Source organism: Melospiza georgiana, chromosome 9 (genome assembly GCF_028018845.1).
Source record: "Melospiza georgiana isolate bMelGeo1 chromosome 9, bMelGeo1.pri, whole genome shotgun sequence".
In the NCBI taxonomy this organism is placed as follows: domain Eukaryota; kingdom Metazoa; phylum Chordata; class Aves; order Passeriformes; family Passerellidae; genus Melospiza; species Melospiza georgiana.
In genome coordinates this window covers 15,863,627-15,887,353 of record NC_080438.1, presented here as the reverse complement: position 1 = coordinate 15,887,353, position 23,727 = coordinate 15,863,627, and the positions used below count along the sequence as shown (strand labels likewise).

The following is a 23,727-nucleotide window of genomic DNA, read 5'->3' as shown; positions in this document are numbered from 1 at the left end:
AAAATGCTAGAAGTAAATGCTAAAATAATTCAACTGGGGAACATTAAATACATCTTCTGAGAATACTATTAACACAAGCAATACTCTTAAATTGTGTATTAGACATGATAGCTAGATTTTCCACAGAGACATACAAATGCAAATCCTTCCAGTGGGTTAAATAAAAAGTATTTTCATTTCTAAAACACATAACTAACTTTCAGAAATTTAAAAACTAATCTACTCCTCATTAACCTATAGTTTTACAGGATCAGCCACCTTATCTGATCAGAGACAAGTCCTTTTGAAGCCAGGTACTGCCACCAAGTGGTGGTGAAATTTGGATTTGCAAATCCAGTTATTCCCCACGTGCATAACATACAGACTGAAAAACGTTCCTGCAGCTGCCAAATATGAGCAATGCTCTGCTAACACAAGACATTTTAAAACTCTTTCAGTCATCCCTGCTGCCCCTCTCTGAACCTTTCTCAGCTCTTCTACTCTATGTGTTTTTTTCAGTCACCTGACTAGAAGAAGCAATACCCATTGCAATGCAATGCAGCTGTGGTACACCCAAATTCACAGAACTGGATCTGAGTTGTGTTCTGCTCCCTAATAAAGCACAATAATTTCACTGACTTACAGATTATTCAGTTGTCATTTTTACTGAACTCTGGGAACCTCAAGATCTCTTCCAAGCAATAGCAATACTGATCAAACATCATTACACTGTTTCCACTTATTCTTGTACACATTTTTCTGCCCTCTTGCTGTGAATGCAATCCTACAGGTGTTCTCAGAGACCAGCTTTTCCCTACCAAACACAGATAACCACCATTAAGATGAAAGGTCTTCAGAGTTTCATTCAGAGGACTTCATACTTAAAACACACAATCAGTTATTTATACATCACACTTTTAAACTAATTTTTTGTATTTAAATGAGCAATTACATAACCACACAAAATAAAAAGAAACAGCATAAATGGCAAGCTTTAAGTACTGAAAGCATTAGAAGGCACAAAGAACAGTTTACTGAACTGAACTTTATTGAATTTTACTATCAATTCAAGTCTCTTTTCTAGCCATAATTCTTGTTTTATACTCATCCTTAGATGAAGTATTTCCTTTTGCAGAGTTATATTCATTTGTTTGCTCAAAGCAGCACATTTCAGAAACCAGCAAAGTCAGGCTAAGGCGGTGAACATCTTCTACACATAAGTATATGCATAACACAGTGGTAGAGCTTATTTTTAATTGTTCATAGTTCAGAAGACAATTCATAATCAAAGTCCTGAATCAGTTATACATTATACAAAAGATCAGCACTCAATAGAAGAGTTATTTTAAATTCCCCACAAAGCACTCTTCTATAATCAGTATTTTAAAGTTGACAGCAACAGCTCTGAAGAAGTCTTAGTGGAACAGAAGATATGAACAAAGCCGTTCATGTCTATTTTAATATGTACATACTACAATTTCAAGGCAGTATTAAGTCTACATAATAATTGGAGCTTGGAATTGAGGAACAAATTCATTTAAGCAAATGGGATCTCCCTCTCACCTCTTCAAAATATAAAGTCACTGCAAGCAGCTGCATTCTGAGATGGCACATAAGTCAAACAGCAAGCAGGAAACTTGAGGAGACAGCTTTGGTTTGCTACAGAGGTCTCTGCAGCTGAGTCCATCAGGCCATGTCTCCAAAGGAGAGAACTTACTGACCTGTGGGGCCTTACCTAAAGAGTCTCTTGAAAGACTCAAGTTAAAACGGATTAGAGTTCATTGTTACATGTTTCACATAATTATATGGAGACAAGATTAATTTTATAGTTCTAATTATTCCTGGAGTAGCAAGTAACTGGGAGAGAAAAGATAAGCTTCTTAATTCTTTTTCTCAAAATAACAGAGAAAGGGGGTGGGGGGGAGGAGGAAAATGCTAGTTACAAGAAATTTTTCCTAGATGGACACTTTGCAATTGCAAATGAACACTTAAGTTCTACCAGGACTAAATCTCCATAAACTTTGTCTTTCAAATAGCTTGCAAATGGGTTCCTAAAGACAGGAAGAGAGGACAAAATTCCAACACAATTTCATTGTTTGAAACTTGAAATGCTATTCTGATAGCTGGTCAAATTTCCCACGCAGTTATTTATTAATACATTAAGTGCAAGTTTAACAGGCTGCTTTTACAGTGCAAAGTACACTTCCAGTACTTTGAAACCAGGAGGATAGTATGTTGAGAACAAATTATTTAAAGTGCTCATAATTTTGTCTCAACAGCTAGCAGAACACCTTGATAGCTTTTTAACTATAACAATTAATGGAAGAAAAACATTATTATCATCATAATATTAAACAATGGGGGAAATGTCTTTTCTTCCTCTTTCATTTTTGTAGAAGTAACACTGCACCATTACAGTACATACACATACATTATATTAATCAAGATACAAATTTCAAGAGAATTTTCACTGACCACTTTTCTGCAGGCTTAGCAGTATATGCAAATGGCATTTTTGGGGAAAAAACCCACCAAACAAAACTCCTACTCACCTTTGCTTGTCTGATTTACATTATGCTGTAGGATCCACTTCCACATTAAAACAAACCTGCAAAATAAAACAAGAAGTTACTGTACAACTGTCATTGTTTTCTGCTTGTGTCCTAGGCTATGAGACAAGACAGGCAAAGCAGGGAGGTAAAAACATCCCCAGCCATAAATGTATTCTATCTGTTTTATCTCAGGGTAAAAGTAGCAACATTCCAGTGGTCTTCTCTCAAACATGTGTAATTTCCAAATAACATAGCTATTGGCATTTTAATTTTAAAAATCTACCAGGAAGTTGTATCAAATATACACTTGCTATTAAATTAAGTGGACAGAACAAGGGAAAAGGAAGTTGAATGGGAAGAAAAGCTCTGCATTTGCTGATAGTGCCTTCAAAGTCAGCTATCTCAAGGTCCTTGAATAAGGAATGATGCATAGAAAGGAAATTGTTACAAATGAATGCTTTAAAAAAATCTTTTTAGCAAAAATGATCAACATATCTGAGATTAAGTATTGGAGGACTTGAAGCCTGGGCCTTTCTAATTTCTCACCTTTTCTAAGGCAAAGCTGCGTTTGTGATTCTAAGGTTAGCTGGCCCACTTAAAAACTATCATTTATTTGTCTGCATGAAAGCTGATCAATGTCAGATGAACTTGTTTTGCTCATGTATCTTTAGAACTAACTATACGAGGTCATTTTTCACTTCCTATTCAGAAATTTTGAAGAGACTCCAAAAGCAACTGAAGCTGCACAAAAGCAAGAATGCATTTGGGTATGGTATCTCTACAGAACTGGGTCTACTAATGAAGACACAACTACCAGCACAGAGCTTTACAGAAAGGGTAGGTTGTTCTTATCTAGACTGAATGTTTAGGGCATCATCAGAACTGACTCTGAATGAAGTAACTACTGTCACACACTGTCCTTATTTTATTCACACACAGCTTTTTGATTCAGAGTTACCCAATCAATCTGCAACTCTCTCAAAGCCTCTTGCCGAAATTACAAAGACAGAGAGTAAGGGAAGACAGACCTTTCAAAAAAGCCTGACTGGAAAATATAAAGCAACAGAAGATAAGTATTTGAGCTCCTCTTCCTAGCCCCAGGATTGTGTCCCAACTATCACATTAAACTGTAGCTTTATGCATGAATGTTACTCAATATACATACTCATTTCTCAAATAAGATTTATTACAGAAAAAATACAATTCCTTGGTCAGATTTTAGAGCAATATTCATTCACCTAGAGAAGCAAAGTGTTACTTTCAAACAGCACTGTAGCTCCACTGTGTGTTACAGAAAGTAAATGTAAAGCTATAGTTATATTCGCACAAAAATAACAGCCTCCATATACGAAGAGCCAAAACACCTTTCAGAAAATGAGGAAAACAGTCAATGGTCATGGCTTTACATGATCAAACATTATGATGAGCACTAAACCAGACATCTCAGTAAGCCTGTGCTGGGGAGTGACAACCCCAGTCTAACACTTCTTTAATTAAGAACTACAATGACTCTGCCCCCATGCAAAATCGCCTCAACACCTACATCTTCTAAACTTTGCAATGAATTAAACATTAGTAATAACTGTTCTCAACACACATCTCATGGCTTGTGACTCAAGTGTAGACAGAATCTTTCAGTCAAAGGAGTGAGCCCAGACAACTGCAGATCACTGGGGTGATACAGCAGTGCAGTGTCACACCACCCACTAGTCTGTAAGAGCCCTTCAATAGGAACACTTTACTCTGGATCAATCAATTGACTTAGCACAGGGTATTTTATGTGAACAATCTATCTAGAGGATACTCTTATACTCACTGAAGGTGCACTTGGCAGAAAACTCAAATGCAAGTACTCTTGCATTTCGGTATTCTTTGGATCACAGGGAGCTCACAAACCACACTGGGAATAAATCTGGGGTTATTCTACACCTGGCACAGAGGGAAAGGGAAGGAAGAAGAGAAGATGGGTCATCATAATTTGGATAACGTTCAGCTGAAGAAAAGGTGACAAGTTTCACAAAGAGATCACCAGCAAGTAAACTGCTGAAGGACCAAAGGGATGGTCAGTGTAGCCCTGCATCAAAAACTTCAAAGGGCCCTGGAGAATTAACTCCCCTTTTTGGGATTTCCAAGCCTCTGATGTACAAAGCTCCACCCAATGCGAGATGGTACTTGCAGTGTCATGCAAACATCTTTGTGAAGGCAACACAATCCACAGAACACCAGATCTCAGCCCAAACTATTGACAGCATGAGACTGTTTAAAGCCACCCACCTACAGTAACCAGCACTCACATCTCCTCTCAAAGGTCTTTCTGCAGTCAAATAAGATTTCTCTCATTCCACTACAAACTCTAACACCTACTATTAATTTCAAGGGTGATGACATTTGAAATAACTGAGCATCTGACATTCTTTACCAGCAGATTTGAGAAAGGTAGTTCTCCAAAAATTTCCTTAAGGAAAGGCAAAGATTTCAACATCATAAATGCTTTTGCTTCAATTTGCCTGTCTTAATTCTCATTATCAGGAAAGGAAGTGGGAATGGAAGTCACTCTCCCATATCAGGTAATAGAAGAGGGCATGAAAAGGGTGACAGAACTGAGTAAGAAATGCAGTTAGAGAGCATTCACCTGAAGGCCCTGATATTCAGAGTGAGAAGGGGGACCACAGCAGGGAAAAAGAACTGCTGTAAAATGGTCAGGCTTCTGATAAGCAGCTTCCTGTTCTGATATGGGCAGTGAACAGGAAGTGGAAGAAAACCGAAATGGTAGAGATGAGAGATCACAAATGCACCCCCAGTGATAATCACCAAAAAAAGATGGACTGAAAACTCTTGCTATAATAAAATATCTCCTAACAGCACATCCCCTCCCTCTCTGAGGAAAAAGTTTCAGAAATACTAGAATGCAAAGGTGTACAATGACTAAGTAAAGTTTGTCTTAATCATAACAAGAGTTTTGACCCATTTGTTTACTATGCAGCCCTTATTTCGTAACAGATCTGCATTGTAACTGACATTGCCACATCCATCTGGGAAAAGACACCATCACCTTTAACTACCACCTTCTCCTGGGATGACTGCAGCTAGGAATGTAACTCATATGGAAGCCTCTTAGGTGGTTTATTCAACAGGTTTTGTTTTGCTGTGTGTTGCTGTTTAACATAAAACCAGTTTTACCCCTATACCTGATTACGCCTGTGCGGGAAGAAATAAAGAGGAAGAAACAAAGAGTAGAATAATTACACTACACAAACTACTGCTGTTGATATAAACTGTGGCTAAACAGTCAATTCCACCAGCTTGACATAACATAGCAAAAGGCTTGCAATTGTACACTTGACTTCATGGCTTAGAAAATTTGATAATTAGTCCAGAGTGGCAGCTACATTTACTAGGGTATGATCATTCCAGCATTAAATTCAAATGCAGAGTGCGGGCTGTGGAACAAATCTCATTCTAATATCTGTTGCAGCTCTGGAAAAAAGTCTATACTCTTACAAAAATCTAAGAATCCTAAATATCAATGCAGGGAAAACCAGCCAGCAGAAAGCAGAGATTACTAAGAAAAGGCTATTACAAGAAAGTCAGAAGTTCCTGCCAGAATTGTACATGCAGCATCAGGGATAAAGTAATTTCAGAAGATGACCGAAAGGCAAAACCTCAGCTGATGGGAGTCCTACATCAGTTGATACAGTTGAAAAGCTCTTTAAATACAAGCCTATACTGCCATTTTCCAAACAAGTAGTCAGCAATGACCTTGTATGTACAAAAATGTAGTTTCCTGCTTTCGATCTGCAGAAGGAGCTTTGATTGTCTTTGATTTCTATTTAAAAAGTATAAAAACAATCTACATTCTGTACCCACAAATACCTAGAACTAACAGCCAGTGTAGACTAAATAATCATTTGAATTTAAACATGAGGTTTTCTAAAACCACAAAATTAATCCCTTTCGAGAATTTGTAGAACCTCTCAATCTATGCTATTCCAACTGTAGTTTAACTGAATGATATATGCCACAATCCCATTTACCAAAATTAAATTTGTAAAGAAAAAATAATAATCACTCTTCTTAAAATAGTTAATGAAGAGCAATACTTAAGAACAGGCACTATACCAGAGTCTGAATTAGCCAGAAGCCAAATTAGGCAAAAGCTTAACACTTTATAACGTGAAGAGACAAAATATTACGTCTTTACTGGAGATGCTCCTGACTTCAAAGAATCTGCAGTGAGTGAACAAAAGCAAGCAAGAAACTGCAAGAGAGAAGACTGCCTCTTGCATTTTGAATCTCCTGCTCGATTTTGAGAGTTATCTGAAAAGTAGTTCAAAGAAGTTACAGTTCTTCCTTTGTCTGTTCATCACAGTAAAAGCCACACGCACAGTTCCCAAAGCTGTGGTAGGGCTTTCACGTGGAAATGTTGAAATCTCTCATTTTCCTACTTGAAGAAAGTTTTGCTTCTTGACAACACTCCATATGGGACAGTGAAGCACTTCAAGGGAATGTGTGACAGCATAGGAAATGAACACAGCTGATCATACCTCAGACTGGGAAGCTCTTTCAGTCCAAACAACATTACAAGTACTTGAATGCAACATTAATAGGAATATCACAGTAGGAAAAAAAGTAGTCTCACAGAGTAGCTTGAATGGGAAAAAAGGAACCTCTGTTTATATCATCAATTAGGTCTAATAAGTGACTTAATTATTATTTCAAAAATGGGCATACCATAAATTTTAAAAAATTGAAAAGTCATCACAGCAGAAAGTATTCTGGCAAGAAGGAGTTTGGACTACCAAAACATACTGGCTGAAAAGGTTATTTTTCCCCCCTATCAGTAAAGAGAGCAGATGCAAACACTCAAAGATGTACACAACAGACACACAATAAAGATGCAAAGATGTCTACGGAGAATCAAGGGGGAAACAAACAATTTGAGAGCTATCTACTTTGAGCATACATTATCCAGTAAGCAAATATGTAACAATGAACGCACAAATGAAAGCATCATAAAAGCACTAAACTCAAGCATCAGTTTGAAGATGTGAGTCATGAAAACACTTAGAATTTCAAGACCTTATGAGAAAATACTACCATGATGTTTCTGAAGGTTACTTACCAATGCAGTTTCTCCCCTCAGCTGAGTGCAACATTCTAAGTATCACAGATATTAAAAAGTTTACAGTCCATCAATACCCTACTAAACTGAATGGCATTCTTCACAATGAGATTTACCATAAGCAATAAACTACAGGGAAATAATTCACCATCTTTATAATTTCTCTGCCCATTTAAGCTACAGATCAATTTACCACTTGCATAATAAACATCCATACATTTTCAGTTACCCTTCAGCCTATTCATTTTGACCACATGAACTAGCTCTTCATTTACTGCACTTATATACCTTAAATATAACAGCTTTTCTTAAATGGGGAAAGCCTAAAGCCCAGAATGACATCACCTCTCCATTCCACTCCAAACTACTAATGGCACTGTACACATCCTTGGCATCATCCTTGTCTCTGAACTCATCTCTGTTCATTTGGCTGGCAGCAAAATCTCGTCAATTCATTACCTGTACAGGAACTGCCTCTACCCTTCCAGTTACACAATCACTCTGTGCCCAGTAATATACATATATATATATATATATACACATATATATATATATATATATTCCTTCACCATGCATCATCATGTAAGCTCCACACAGAGCACCTAAAAATACAGTGACATACCCTATGACTGTAAGCACTGCAAAAAAGCATTCCAGTAGATATTTACACAAAATCTTCCCTACCTCATAAGAAATTGGATTATGGTTCCTTAATAACTTTTAGTCCAAGTTTGCATCTCCCATTTCTCAGCTGAAAAGTAACTGAAAATGCAAACCAGGAAAGCTTGATCACTGAAGTGCTTTCAAAGGAACCAACAGCTTTAAGTAAAAAACATGCATTTTGTGTCATAAACAAAAAAGCAAGCTTTTAGAAACATCTGAGGCAACCTCTTATATTTCAAGGTTTGCACAGTGATGTTACACATTTGTAGTCTTGTCCTCTCCTTTCTCCAGAACTCAGAATTTTAATAAAAACGTGAAGTTTTTATTAAAGTTAAGCATAAAAGTAAAAAAAAAGTTTAAACTAAGATTGTGTCCATCAAATTAGTGCATCCTCTTTAGTGTACCACTAAGCAATACTATTCTACAGTTCAAACATCTGTCTTCACATACTACTCATTTTTCTACAACTTCCAAGATTTCTCTTACACATATTTGGCACACATTACTGTAAACAGTTTATCAGCCACACCTCTTTCTGAATCAATCCAGTGACTTTTCAGTCAAAGAAGTCTGAGAGAGAACCAAAACCCCAAAAATGAAAAAAGTACAGAAAAATGGTATCTTCTCTAGGTATAAAACACTTAACACATATGGGACTTTGAAGAAGAGCCGACACATTTTACTGCCTGACCATACCTGTCCTCAATCTGCCACCTGTGGAATCTTGATAGAGACAGAAATTATCATTCACACATTCACTGAACTTGACATATCCCTTTCCTGATGCAATGCATGAAATAACTCTGAAATCTCTCAATGTAACTGCAACCTATTAATCAAAAACCTGCAAGAAGTTTATGACACAATGCATACACTGATGTCCTTATCAAACAAAGTACAATACCATCTCCCAAGTAGTTTCCAGCCTATAATCTGACTCTTATTTATGTATCTTGAACCTTATTTATAAACCTTCATACAGAATTTAGGTTGGGCATATTTGTTTCAAACTCAAAATATAAAAAATCTTTAAAAAAAAAAAGCTTTGCACATGCTGAAAAAACACTCAGGGCTTAATTTTAGAAAGCCAGAATTATGTTACCATATACAACATATTTTGTGAAATAGTATCTCGCTACTGGTTTTTTTCCGGCAAGTTGTTTTATAAGGACATTATGTTTATTATTAAAATTTAAAACTGTTAAGCATTTTTTTTAGTGTAGAAAAGGCAGTAATGAGGTTTTAAAAGATATTTACTAGAAATTAGTTTCTCCACTAAGCAGACTGGCATTCTAAAACAAGAATGCCTGATGATATCCATTATATCTAAATGGACTAAAATATCTGCTCCCTTTAATGACATTTTTACTTCAAGGCAGTATCTCACACAACATTTCTAACAGCAGTTAAAGCAGCACATTAATAATCACGCCATGTTCTTACAGTAGCAACAATAATTTCTGGTAGCCATTTTCTCTCCAGCTTTAGCAGTGTCTCAAAGCCACCAGTCCCCCCTGCAAGCTCAGTCCAACCCCAGAGGCAGCAAACTGCTCTGCGGTCTGCCCTGGCTGCACTCTCACTGCCTCCCTGCGGGCACCTCCAGCGCGGGCACTCACCCAGCAGCGTTCTCTAGCGCTGCACCCCACTCAACTGCAGTTCACACCAATGGAAATGTGACAGCATGGCAGTTCCCTCTGCAAAAGCCCCAAACGAGCCAAGCCCAGTTTGCTACTGAAGGATACTTTAAGGGGAGGGCAGCGCTGTGGTCCGTGACAGTCACCGCGGGCTGAGAACAGAGCCCAGCACAGGAGCACCAAGCCGCAGGCAGCGCCTCGGTCACCGCTCCACTGCAGCCACCGCAGATCGCAGATAACCACGCCACAGCCGGTGCTGGGGCCAAAAACAATTTCTTCATACACTTATTCTGAATAGCTCTGAATTTTCTACGTTGTAAGGCAGACTAGTGTACACATTCATTTCCTAGTCTTCTCTGTGTTTCTAAAGTCTTAAAAATGACAAAACTGGAAACCCTTTCTTGAATTAAGACTGCAATGCAGATTTCAAAAAAAGGTTGAGCCTAAAATCCTACAGCTCAAAATTAGTGATAAATTACTATTTTCCTCTTTCCTTTAAAAAAAAACCAAAAAACCTCCTCTTCTTGCTATCATGATGGTTTGAAAAAAAGCAGTAGAGAACAGAAAGTAAATTACACAAACATTTGTAACAGCAATGGCAGGAAATAGTGAGCCGGTATTAGCACATAAGTACCCCCTACAAAACAGGATCCTAAGCCCAAATTCAGTTCCTCACAAGTTTGTTCCAGTTGAAAGGGCAGCTATGCTGGGATCACGAGCTCTAATGCCTGCTGTTGTCTGTCTAGACAGCATTTCTGACATTTCCTGACCATAGCAGGAAAGGGAATCTCCTGTTCCTAGCCTCAGAGGAAGTCTATTTTCTGGGCCCATGAAAATGTAAAATCTAACAAAAATTTCCTAAAGATTTCATGCACACTTTCCATAAGTATTCAAAAAGCTTTGCTCATTAAGTGCTAAGAAATATCTCATTAAGGGGTTACTAAAATGAAGGAAGGCTTATGGTGAACTCTGAATTGGTGCAGCAGAGATTTTATTCTGATATCCCTATGACAGTACCTTCCAGCAGAGGACAGAGCAGACACTCTGGAGTACCACTCCCTGTAAACAGCACTGCTAACTCTCAAACAGCCTCCTTCCTTATCAGAGGACTAAGCTGTGACTACAATGAATGTTCCAAGATGAAGAAAATAACCATATAAAACAATTCCTAAAAAATGCAAATTCCAAACCACTCACCTAAAAATATAAATTTCAGCACTGCCATTCTTCTAGCAAAATCTTTTTCCAAATAAAATATACACATATTTCATACAACAGGATTCAGCCACTGCTTATCAGATTTGAAGTGAAGCTACAAAATGCTTCCTAATTGGGTTGATACATAAGCTATAATCTTTACAATCTATGAAAGAGCACTTTGGGGAGCCACACATACTTAGCCAGTAACATAAGGACTTCCCTTCATTTGGCTGGAGCCTGCTTTTTGGTAACACAGGAATGGTTTTGGTGAAGAAGGAAAGTTATAATATGTTCTCAACACCTTAATAGCCACTGAAAACATAAAAAACCCATTCCTCACTGAGCTGCTCAGTGTTCATTTTTGGTTTGGTAACACTCTAAATTTCCAGCATTGTCCGTGGCCTACATAAATAGGTAAAAACTATTTCCTACCTTAGATAAGCTGTAGCAATGCAACATAATTGAGCCAGTTGTGTTTTATTTTACACCTTCATGTCAGATAGCTGCATTAGTGTTTTTGGAATAGGAACAACAGTCATTTTACAACTGAGGTTATTCTACCAGACCTGGCAAGCAAACTGGGACAAATGCTTCCACATCCCTCTTTGAAATGTAGTTTGTGACAACTGTCATGAACACTCAATCGAGACAGTCACACAGCACCAGCACCACAACCACAGCTCAGGTCTGACACAGCATCCACATCTCTTTAGTAAGCTCCTATTCATGGTCCCTGTGTTCAACTGGACAGGGTCCACACGCTTTATTACTAATATACTCATCATACAGGAGTGCTTCCTGTAGTGAAATGTCACAGAGTTTACTAAAGTTACTGCCTTTGCTACAAAATTATTCCATGAAAAGCATTTTGCTATGAAGCAGGTGTTTTCAAGATCTACCCCAAGGACTCTAGTCAAGTTACGCAGTACCTTGAGGTCTACTTTCTAAACTGTTTAATAAACATCTATGGAGGCTCCATGCAAGATTGCAAGAAGATGCAGCAGTTCTATGCAGGCTTCACTTCAAGATCACGGTTTAATTAATATTTTCTTCTCAGCGTTGAACTCTTTAAATGCCTGTGGACTTATTCACTTCCTTTTGTTTCAGGGAAAAGTTTAAAATCTTTGATTCTTTTGCTATTTTAATCAGTTCTTCCAAATACACGAAGGCAAATGGAAAAACTTGGTATTTCCAGCATGCCACACCAGTTATCCTCACCTGTGCATATCCAGCCCATTGGCTGTCCTTGATTTGTCAGTTTTCCTAACCAGAGCGGGTTTCCCAAACAAACTTCCAAAAGCAGCTCAAGAAACAGGAGAGACAAGACAGATACTCTAAGCCTATTTCTTATGCTTTACAGTGGATTACTAGGATAGCACCAAAGAACTGGATCTGCATGGGCTAAGACTGCATAAAATCCAAAAGTATAAATGGCACAAATCATTCACATCACTACTCTGTTTCAGAATATAGACATGGTTTTTAAATAGAAGCAAAGAAACCTGTATGTTTCCCACTCTAAAAATGACATAACTCCAAGACAGAAATATTTCCTTCTAGCAAGTAAACAGCTTATGTTATATGCAGTAATAACAAAGCTTCTTAAAACAAACCAAAGTCAGCACCAAAGATAAAGGAAACTTTGCCATTGTCTTGGACATTCAGAGTTAAAATAAGAAACCTCTGAATACCTTGTTTAAAGGCTTCATGATTTCCCAATGAGTAATATGTCCCAAAAGCTTAGTGTTGTACATCAACAGAGGTTCTGTGCCTTCTTTTGGGCCCTAAGCACAGCTGACTACTTCCCTACTGCCTGGCCCCAGAGCTCCTATGTTTGTTTCACCATCACCAGGAGTTTCGTAAGCATACAAGTCACATTTCAAGACCTCCTGTTTGTTTTCCACTGAAACACTGAAGAAAATATAACCAATACTTAAATGCTGAGAGAATGTGTATGAATATGAAATCTGGTTTAAATGGACAAAAGGAGCAAGAGTAACTTTTCCTCAAGTTCAAAGACAACATATGGAAGCACACTAAATTAAAGCAATTCTGATAAAAAAGTTCAGAACTTACTTATACCTACTTAACTTTAAACAGCTTCAGAGAAAACAAGAGCCATGAATGACACTGCAGAACTCTGATAAAAATACTGAAATACATAAGGGATTGTTAAAAATTTAAGAAATAACCTGTCTTTATCCTCAGATTCACAAAACTAAAGAAATTCCAAGAACAAATAAAACAGACAACAAAGGAAGCAACAGAACAGGTCAACTTCTCCAAAATTAAGCCTTCAGAATGTCCTAACCAAAGCTCTTCCCTGAACCAGAAAACTCTTTGGAATTTACAATATTTAGAAGAAAACAGAGATATTTGTATCCTTGATTTTTTAATGAGGTATAGGCAGCCACAAAGCACTCAGATTTGTACTTTGGTCTTAAAAAGCCAAGAGGGTTTTGGGGTGGATGTTTTTTGGTTATTTTCTGGTCAGGGTTTTCTTTGCAGGAGGGAGGGCTGAGAAGTGAGGTGGGTTTTTTACACTAATAGGATTGTCCTGTGGAAAAGTACTGGTAACTTTAACAGTTTTGCATTCTTTCAAATAGCTGCTGATTTAACATCATACAGGTTTGGTTTTTATTTCTGAATGCTAAAATCTCCTTTAAGGACAGGAAGAAATGCTAATGAATCTACAGTGGCAGAAAACATGAAGAAAAAGAACAGCCTCAAGCAGGTAAAAACCAGAGCACTCTTTCCTGCTGAAAATGGCATTCTGGAAAATTACTTGAAAAAATGGAAGGAAAGTTAAGGTAAAACTGTCTGTCATAACAAAAGTGAAATCACAGAGATATTTCTTTGGACAAAAGCACCCTAGCTCCTAGTATTAGTATCACTAAGTTGGAAGAAAACTTTGATCAAAGAAGATCATGGAAACCACAACCCTGGTGATCTCTAATTAATCCTCCCTCCTTTATATTTACATCCTTTGAAAACAGTATGCATCAGCACACTTCAGGAGCAGCTTACTAGATGGACCTAAAGCCAAGTTACTAGAAATATATTAAATAGAACTTTATTTAAAACAGCACCCAGCATCCTAAAGATCAAAGCAATCCCTTGCAGAAGTCAAACAAACCTACTTTTCTTTAAATGGCTCCACAAGAAAAAAAACCAAAACAACCAAAAATCAAAAACCAACTCATCCAAATGACATGAAGGAAGGTCCTGCTGTGATGTTGCAGTACTTCTTATGCAAAACTATCAACTCATCTAATTTCCTTATGGACATAGCTGAACTTCTGAAAAGACTACAGAACCTGGATGCCTTCAGTTTTACTGAATGTCAGCACATTATCCTAAATACTGCCTTCACTTAGAACTTTGTATGATGTTCCAAACCACAATATTCCAACTTTTGTTTGTCTATATACAAATATTGATAAATATCTGTAGAGATATACAAACAAAGAAACACAACTGCTTATTTGTTCTTGACATAACTCCTTACTAGACAAGTCACCATCTCTGCTCACCTCTGGTAACACTTCACTGGACTAAAAAAATGGAAGGCAAATTCCAAAGTTGTTTTTAGTGTCTAAAAGACATTTCTAAAAATGAATTATCACAGTACCTGTACAGCATTTTTAGAAATACTGTGACATTTCAGTTATATAGGAACCTGAATGGCTTCTCCCAAGCACAACTTCTATTTTTTGCACTCTCCTTTGTGCAAAAATACATTATACCTTTTAGTGCTCATTACTGCTGGTAAAACATTGAAAAGCAATAGCACTCTTACCACTGTAGTAGAGAGAGATACCTGGAGAACAATTTTTTTCAGGACAAGCGTTCTTCCTCCTCTCCAAATCTTACACATGCCAGGAAAGAAACAATTTCTCTCATTCACCAGCTCTTTCAGCCACATGGACAGCAGTCAATCACACTGAACATCCTCAGCAAGGATCCTCACCACCTCCAAAGCCTGGGAACAAGGGCCTGGCATTTAGGGGGACATGGCACAGACCACTAGTGATGTACTTATTCCAAAACACCAACAAAAGGAAAGGTCTCTAAGAATCCCTGCTAAAGCAGCTCACCAACAAATTAACTACTTTTCATCACCTGAGTCACTACTGTCCAACACAGTCAAGGCTTCAAAAGGACACAGGAAAAGCCAATCACTATCCTAAACCACTTCTGTAAGAAAACAAGTTAAATAAAACAAATATTCAATCCTTTCCCCAAAACAAAGACCTAGAAAGACCATGGACAGTACCTACTATTGGTTTATGTAACACATGAGCAACCTTTCTACCTCTGTTTCTGCAGCATTTCAGCTCAACATGCATTCCAGACATTCAACTTCTACTCCCTCTCATTCTGTAATTGCTCCAAACCCTTCCAATTTTTTTCACTGTGGCTTATCTAGGTTAATTCACCATCACATGTCTCCCCAACTTATTTTCTCCCTTTTACCCCAGCAAAAAAACTGTCACAACCTAATATATTTGTTTTGTTAATAACTACCTGATTAGGGAGTTCTAAGTGCCATTTTGTTTTCAACTTTCTACAAGATGAGAAACTGTTTAAAAGTAATTTCAGAATACTAATATTCACTACAATTCATACATAGTGCAGTTATTTTCACTACATGCCACAGATTCTCAAAGTTTTGCCCAAGAACACAAAAGATCAGGTGATTTCAGTAAGTCAAGAAGCATGCTATGAAAAAGGAAGCAAAGAGGGCAGAGTACTCACTTCAGTGTGGGAGAGAACTGTGAGGAGCCAGCTGCAGAACTGCCACTTCCCACTCCCTGTGATAGCACACACAATCAAGAATTTCTCACACAGGATACACTCACAGCTATGGTATTAAAACAAAAAACCCAGCACTTCTGTGTGAAGGAAAAAAGTTATTTATATTGGAACTCTGCAGGTAGAGCCTGTCCTCTGTTGAAAATATTGTTTCTAATACCAAGCTGACTGGGTAGCAACAACAAAAACACAGCTGTTGGAAAAACACTCCCCTCCTCTGCCCTCCCTACCAGGTGTCACTGGGAGAACACAGAATCTGGTGGTTTTGGTGAAGGCTCCTAAGAACATTCATAAGAAAACACAATATTCTTATATGCACAAATACAATGACCTACATAAGAATAAACACAATAATAAATACAACAACCTGCAGCCACTGTTTTGGTTTTTGGGAGCCTAATTTTAGGATACAAATTCTATAGATTTCCAAACTCTTCTGACTGAAAAGGATAAATACAGAAAACTAAGTTAGTATCAGAGACAGTTCCTGAAACTCAGCAGTCACAAAACTGTTGTATATGGGCACGTTTGAAGATGAAGAAGGATATCAGCAACAAACATTGTACAACAAACATTAAGGGCCTTCCAAAAGTAAGCATCAAAAATTACATCACATAGTGCTCCTAGGAGAGCTGAGTAGAAGCAGAAGCAAACAGCAGAAATATACAGAGGACAACCACTCCAGAAAATAAAAACTGAAGCTAAAATAGAAAAAAAACCCAAACCATCAGCCTGAACAGCCCAACCAAACCAATGAAAACCCTAAACCAAAACCAGCACCCATCACCCACTGACTGCAGCCCGGCCAGCAGCAGCCACAGCCACTTCCTACCAGCAGCAGCAGCAAGGAGCAGCCTCAGAGCTGCCACACTTAACCAGCAGGCAGAAAAGGATCCGTTTCCCAAAAGCAGTCACCTGACCTCCTGCTGTATGCCTTTTCTGGAAAACTCAGCCCTGTCCTACCAAAGAGCCAAACTGGGAAAGTAGATGGGATAAAGCACAATCCAAGGCCATCAATGTACCAAAATATTATTCCGTGAAAAAGCAAGCAGAAGGGACTCATTACTACATGTCAATGATTACATTTCCTAAGGAATTCCTTGTCTTTCACTCAAACTAAAAATGGATGCATCAGGTGAAAGCCTGTAAATTACACAAGAGATACTTAGCTGTGAAAAGTATTTTTACAAATGGGTGCTAACAGTTGGTCCAGAGAACAGGGAAAGTACAATGATCTTGATTCATGACTTCAGCTACAACTGGACCAATCAATAAGGCACCTGTAATTCCTCCCATCCTGTTTCCCAAAATGCACCCTCTCCTGTTCTACTGCTTTGTAAAAATGAATGTTATCAAGCAGCCATTTAAGGCAAGCAAAAAATACAGGCATTCAAATGCAAAATAGTGTCCTTTTGGGAAGAAAAAAAAATCCAATTAAGTATGGTAAGTATCTAACTCATAACGCTCAGCACGCTGAAAAGTTACAACACAGTAACAAGGGGCCTGAAATATTCCTAAACCCAGCCATCTGACCTTTATTCTGATTTAAGCATGAACTTCACATAAACTGGATTAAGTTTCAAGAAACACTGAATTACTAAACAGCCCATCATCCTTAAACTAGTTAATTATTTGTAAGACAAAGCACTCAATATCAATCAATAAAGATCAGCTAGAGAATTCCATTTCCAGTATCTGGATTTAGTATGAACCATCAGTTCCCATTCCAAGAGCATTACAATTACTTCTCCTGCAGTGAGAGTCCTCTGCAATCCCAGGTTTGCCCAGAACTGTTATGTCAGTTAACATTCAGTGCAACCAGAACACACAAACACTGTTAAGCCACTGTCTTCCCCCATGTAACCTCACTGGCAATGGAAGGGCCTGGCTTTTGTGAACCTTACAGCTGCTGAGTACAGCTGAACAGTGACAGGAAGGCAGCACAACTGGATTTAAAATAAATGATTTTATATGAAATTATTATACAATATATTTGATTTTTAAAAGCTTGCTCTCCTCTTCCTCTACCACTAAATCCTACAGATTCTGGGTAGACTTTGTACCAAGATGAAATACTCACTACATGACACTGAACTGCAGACCAGGTAAGTAACAGAGCCTGTTGTGCTTTTTCAAATCTTGAAAACAATGCATATCAGAAGTTTAGGCAAACTCATTACATGCTCTTTCTTGATGGTAAACTGTGATTTGAGCATCAAATTACATCCCATAGGATCACTGCACTACAGAGGTGCACAGTATTTGTATCTGGTCTTACATGGCCATTTCACATCCTTGCTATCCAAGAGTTTTCTACAATTCTGTGAACAATGTGGGCTACTATCACTGCTCGCACAAAAGGTTCTTATTATTGACCTAAGGGACACAATGTATACAGGCATTAACACTTATGTGAGCTGTCTGGGTTTTTTGGGATTTTTTTTTTTTATTAGGCATAAAAAGAATACTTTTTCATGATACTATAAACTTAGGAAATCCTTTAACTCATTCTGACAGTATCTTGATGTTTATCAGCCAGAGTGACCAACAACCACAATTTCCACAGGTAACTTCAGCTCTTTATGCAGTACCAATATGAAATTTACATCTACATTGGTAAAACTGCAGCAAGGAAAAACGTTAATTAACAAAAATCAGATTATAGATTTGGCTTATAGGCAGAGTGCTCAAGAAGACAAACAAATACATTTTCAGAGAAGACAAACTGGTTTTGATTCATTTCCCCAGGGATTCCTTTACACTCTGAAGCAGGGTGGACATTATTTTCATCTGAACAAATCCAGTTTTGGAGGTTATGCCAAGTTTACTCAGTCTCAAAATCAATTTAAATGAGTGCAACATTGTTTAATTTTATTGTTATTTTCCCAATCTCTGAATACATAACACAAAATGCTCTGCAATCCAGAGCACAAAGGAAATTAATTGAATGTGTCTTGTAGTAACTAACACTGGAGCAATGCACTTGGTACTAAAAGAATAAGGGCATAAAACAAGTATCTTAAGGCAGCCCCCTGATAGCCACATCACTTGGACATTGCTAAAGATAAAAAGTTGCTTGAAAATGTAAAAAATATGAGGACAGTGAATCAGCAGCTGTTCAAAAACCTTTAATTCAAACCAACTTCAGGTGAAGCTGCTGAGCAAGTGACATTACCATTCTGTACTTTCTCCAGTTTTAAGTTCTCAGAGCTTTTAAAAACCTGAAGGGGTTTGAAACTAGTAACTGTGTGTGAACTTGTGTGTGCTTTATTACTATTGAGAATTTTATTCATTTTTTAGTTCCATTTACTCCATAAATGACTTGAAAAGGCATGAATTTAAAAAGCATACACACAGGTAGGCTGTGCTAATACTTGCAAGCTTAAGCACAAACTACTGCTCAAAAAACTCCATTAATAACCCTTGACTTCAGTGTCCATATGAAACTCAGTTAAAATCAAAGGCAATGCCGTTCTTGTTTAATATAATGTTTATTCAGCTGCTGATGCTCCTACTTCAGTCAACCTTTTCTGCATTAAATAACCTCACAAAGATGCCCCAAGTGGTCAGTGCCTTTTTCTCCTACTAACCAGGTCACCTGTTGAGAGTTCAACTACCTTTTTGCATTAAGAACTTTCATACTTTCCTAGGCATACTCCTCCTAGTGCTACTAAGCATAAATGAGACACTGGACTCAAAAAAAAAAAAAAAATTCAGAGTAGTGCACCTCGGTTGTTTGGTAGGTTTTGGGGTTTTTTTTTTTTACAGTGATATTTGCCCAGAGCCTTTTTTTAAATTTAAAAACAAATCATGCAGACTGAACAGAAGAAAAAAATGTATAAAAAGACAAGTCAAGTCTCTTTAGTGACATTATGGGTGTTTTCCTGTACAAAATTTCTCTTCCTTGGATAGGTCTTTTTATTAATAATTAAATCTGTAGGAATGAATATTAGACATCAGAAGAAACTATTCCAAGAAGATATTATGGAGATTATTAATTTCAATTCTCACTGTATTTCTTGTATAACTCTGCACCATATTCCTCTGCAGTTACATTAAGCAGGTTTGCAACATCAGCTCTGACTCCAAGTCAGTGTAACAGGATTGTCACACTGCACTGCTCTTTGATGCACCCTGCTTAAACTGCTCTACAATAAGAAAATTGCTGCATTTCCTCTGCACCTAAGTGACCCACTAAAAGCTTCCCCAGATTTATCCTGCATTGTCTAATCAGTCAACTTATTCTGTCCTCAAATCACCAACCTTGCACAAGTCAGGTAGTAAAGAATTCTACACAGAAGAATCACATGAAGTTACCAAAACTATGAAGCACTTCGCTGTCCACTATGAAGAATCTTCTCTTTAAAATTTGTTTGATGTTTTGAATCAAAACTTATGTTGCAACTTGTATTAAAAACCCTGTCAAGTAATTAATATGTTAATTCATTACTCTATACAAGATGAAATGACTTCTCACTCTAAAATCTGGTGCACATTCATTCTTCATATGCGTTTGAAAGTAAAGTTCCATGACACAATCTTCATAATTAAATTATGCGCTGGAAAGGGAGGCAGGAATCAGAATACCACTGCAAATGAGGTTTTGCTAAAAGGGCTAGGGCTGTACAGCACTGATGGAAGCCTATTTTGATGTATCATACTTGTTTTCCACGACCATTTGACTTGTCAGTTTACAGACCACACTACCACGACAGAGGTACTGCCAACAGGCTGAAGGTTACACATAAGCCATAAGAAGAAATAAAACTTTCCACATTTCACACCCGTTCCATTCGTCAAGACGATGCTCATCACTGCAAACTAATAACACAAACTTTGTCAGAGAAACCACCAGCTCCTGAAGCTGTTGGGAGCCCGAACACACGGCTTTGGTACCTGAACTGGTAACTTTTCCCTCGCTGTTGTAAACCATCTCTGCGCCGGGAGCTCTACCCCCGCTCCCGGAGGGCACACGGCGGCGGGCCGGGGACTCGCCAGCCCTTTGTACCGACACCGGGCGTTTCAGAGCCGGCCCGCTCCACGCCAAGAAGGGAAGGGAGCGAAGGGGAGGGGAGGAGCGCACGCTCCCCCCGTCCCAGGACGGCAGCGCAACCTTTCCCGGGCGGGCCGCCAGCAGAGGGGGGCAGCGCGGGCGGGACCCGCACCGGGAGAGCGCGGCGGAGCACAAGCGGCCCTGCGGGACCCGCCGGGGCGGGCGGCGGCAGGGCACGGACGCCTGCGGGCCCCCCGAGTGACCCCGGCCACCCTCGAGCGACGGCGCTGTCCCGGCCGGCCGCCCCCGCCCGCGGGGCATTACCTGGCTCCCGCTGCCGCCGGCCCGGCCCCAGGCCCCGAGCGGCGGCCCCGGGCTGCCCAGCTCCTCCGCGCCTGGCAATGGCGGCGGCCCCGCTCCCCCTCCCCGCTCCGCGCTCACTGGCTGCGCCGCTTCATGTGACCGAACAAAACCCTCCTCGACACAGCCCTTTGTGTCCCGCCCGGCCGGGGCACCGGGAACGCCGCTCGTCGGCTCGGGGAGGTGGCGAGGGGCGCTTGTCGGGACGGAGGGAGGCCACAAGGCGGGCTGGAGAAGGAAGGGCCGGGGAGGGGAGCGCCTGCCGCGGCCGCTCGGCCTCCGCCACGCCACCGCCGCCCCGGGCCGGCCACTTACCGCGGCGCGGGCGGCTGCGGCCGAGCCGCGGTGCCGCACCAGGTCGGAGGCGGCCGCCATGTTCCCGATGCGGCAGGATGGGGCAGAGCCGCCCGCTCCGCCACCCGCCGCTAGGGCGGGCGGCCGGCCCGGCCCGGCCCGGATCGGGTGGGCTCCGCTCGGCCCCGGCCCGCGTCCCCCGGCCCGCGGGGCCCTGCGCCTCCCGCTCTCCCCCTTCACTCCGCGGCCGGGCGGGGGCGGCGGGGGCGCGATACAAAAAACTAAATCGTAACGGGAAACTCACGGGCTCGCCGGGCTGTGCGTCACGCCGGGGTTACGTCCTGCGCGCGCCGTCGTGACGTCATCCCGCAAGCCTCCCGACCGCCCCGCCGCTCCGCGAGCGGCTGCACGCACACGCACACACACGCGCACGCGCCCCGCCGTGGGCGAAGGGCGCACGCGCACGGCATCCCCTGCCTGGCCCCGCCGGGAGCGCGCCCCCGCCGTGCCCGGTGCCGGGAGCGGCCCCGCCCGCTCGGAGGGAATGCCCGTCCCCCCTAAGGCTCAGAGGGAATGTCCCCGCTCCCCTCGGGCCCGCAGGGAATGTCCCCCCGGGGCTGCTCCCCGAACGGGACGGGCGCACAGCGCCGGCTGCCAGCGCGGCCGCCACCCGCCCTGCGGGCTGCCCTTGGCCCAGGCCTGGGAAAGCGGGTCAGGTGCGGCAGGATGTGCGCGGGGCGCTCCCGAGGCAGCGGGGAGGCAGAGCCCGGCTTGGGCCGGTGCCAGGGGCGCGGGGAACCTGAGCGCAGCGGGCACTGCCCGGGGAGCGAGAACCCATGAGGTGACAAAAAGACTCGTTCGGTGCCATTCTCTCCTCAGACTAAGGCTGCTGAAGCGAGCCCCGGCTCACAGAGGGAATTCTCCCGGAGTCAGGGGAGAATGTTAAGTGCATAGAGACTGCTTAGATGAGTTAATTTTTTTCCCTTCAGACTTGCCGGGCCCGGGGGATTTCACACTCGAGTGAGAAGCTGATAAAGGCAACGTTAGAGGTGTGATTGGTGGTCAGTGTGCTCAGGGACAAGACAGATGTCGGGAGAGAGGAAGAGGAAAACACGGCGCATATAATTCAAAAGGGGGGAATAGGTAGAGCCAAGCACTGTCAATCATTCCCGCCTCTATTCCCAGAGAAGTACTGAAGCAAATAATCACACATCTTTAGGTAGATGATATCTAATGAAGTGGTAAGCTACAGCCAACATAGATTCATCAAAAAAATCACATCGAGCCAAACTCGTCCCAAGCTGTGACAGAATAACAGGCTTTGGATGTGAGTAGTGCCCGGTCGGTTATGGTTTAACTTAAGTCAGGTTTTTGACATCATCTCAGAGAAGTCTTCATTGAGCAAGCAAAAGACATAACATAATGAACTGACTGCAGTGGTGCAAAATTACATCAGCGACGTTTCACTATGACAAATAGCAGGACAGCAAATGCGGTTCCCTGGAGGTGGGTATGTCATGCCTGTGGTCCCAAGTCTAATTATGCATGTGACAGAATACAGTTTACATGGATTGGATTTGCCAACAATGCCAAACTGGCAGAGCTGGAAGCATGTTACAGCACAAGAAAAGAATTCAAAACTTTCCTGAAAAAAGAGTTGCAGAAATATGATGCAATTGAATAAATACAAGTGCCAACTTCAACATTTAAGCAGGAAAATAACAATTGCACAATTGCAAGACTGGGAACAGATGAATAAACACCAGGTTTACAGAAAAGGGGCTGGGGATCAGAGTAAATCACAAACTGAACATGCATCAACAATGTCACACCGTTGTGAAAAAAGCTGCAGTACAGAGAGATGCGTAAACAGAACTGTCATATCTAGGACATAGGAAGAATTCCTCATCTTTAGTACTGGTGAAGCCTCATCTGTGTGTTCAGATTTGGCCTCTGCATTTCAAGAAAAATTTCTTTCAAAAACTCCTAGTAGAAAACAGTACAAGGAAGGAAGAGTGAAAAAAGTCACTATTTTAAAAGATGTGACCCTAATTGAAACTAGGAATGTGTGGGATTTTTTAGTCTAGAGAATAAAAGACCATGGGGAGAAAAATC

General features: G+C 40.6%; 1 protein-coding gene across 7 annotated transcripts in view; it reads right to left on the bottom strand.

Annotated features, from left to right (window-relative positions):
- ZNF644 (zinc finger protein 644) overlaps positions 1-23,727 on the bottom strand; it is a 70,686-nt gene that overhangs the window by 23,871 nt on the left and 23,088 nt on the right. For 4 of the 7 annotated variants that reach the window (XM_058029802.1, XM_058029799.1, XM_058029805.1 and 1 more), the window contains exons 1-2: positions 21,917-21,957; positions 2,532-2,587 (exon numbers count right to left, since the gene is read on the bottom strand). The gene's annotated coding sequence lies outside the window, so the exon portion shown is untranslated. Of the gene's footprint in view, positions 1-2,531; positions 2,588-21,282; positions 21,302-21,633; positions 21,708-21,916; positions 21,958-23,727 lie in introns of those variants that run through there. The other 3 variants (XM_058029800.1, XM_058029803.1, XM_058029801.1) reach the window with 3 other exon arrangements.